The sequence below is a fragment of the Mus pahari genome, chromosome 7 (assembly GCF_900095145.1).
Source record: "Mus pahari chromosome 7, PAHARI_EIJ_v1.1, whole genome shotgun sequence".
NCBI classification, from domain to species: domain Eukaryota; kingdom Metazoa; phylum Chordata; class Mammalia; order Rodentia; family Muridae; genus Mus; species Mus pahari.
In genome coordinates this window covers 79,173,574-79,173,967 of record NC_034596.1, presented here as the reverse complement: position 1 = coordinate 79,173,967, position 394 = coordinate 79,173,574, and positions in this window count along the sequence as shown.

Sequence of the window (394 nt, the reverse complement as noted above, 5' to 3'; positions counted from 1 at the left end):
CCCTGTCATCTCAAGGCTTGGGAAGTGCAAGTTCCAGTCCAACCTGGACTATGACAGAGAAAAACCCTACATAAGGAAGTTGGGGAGGCTCAGGGGAAGACAATCTGCCTTACCTAGACACAGAACCAGAAAAGAATCCGAGCATGTGTTCTGTGCTGGTTGTGGATTTTACTTTGTTTGTTGCCTCAACACAAGCCAAGGTTATCTGGGAAAGGGGAACCTCAGTTGAGAAAATGTCTCCATCAGATTGTCTGGGGGTTACTCCTCATTTGTCTCCTCCTTCTCCTCCTCCTCCTCCTCCTCCTCCTCCAATACATTGGGTGGTGCCACTACTGGTCAGGTGGTCTCAGGTGGCACACGCCTTTAATCCCAGCACTCGGGAGGCAGAGGCAGG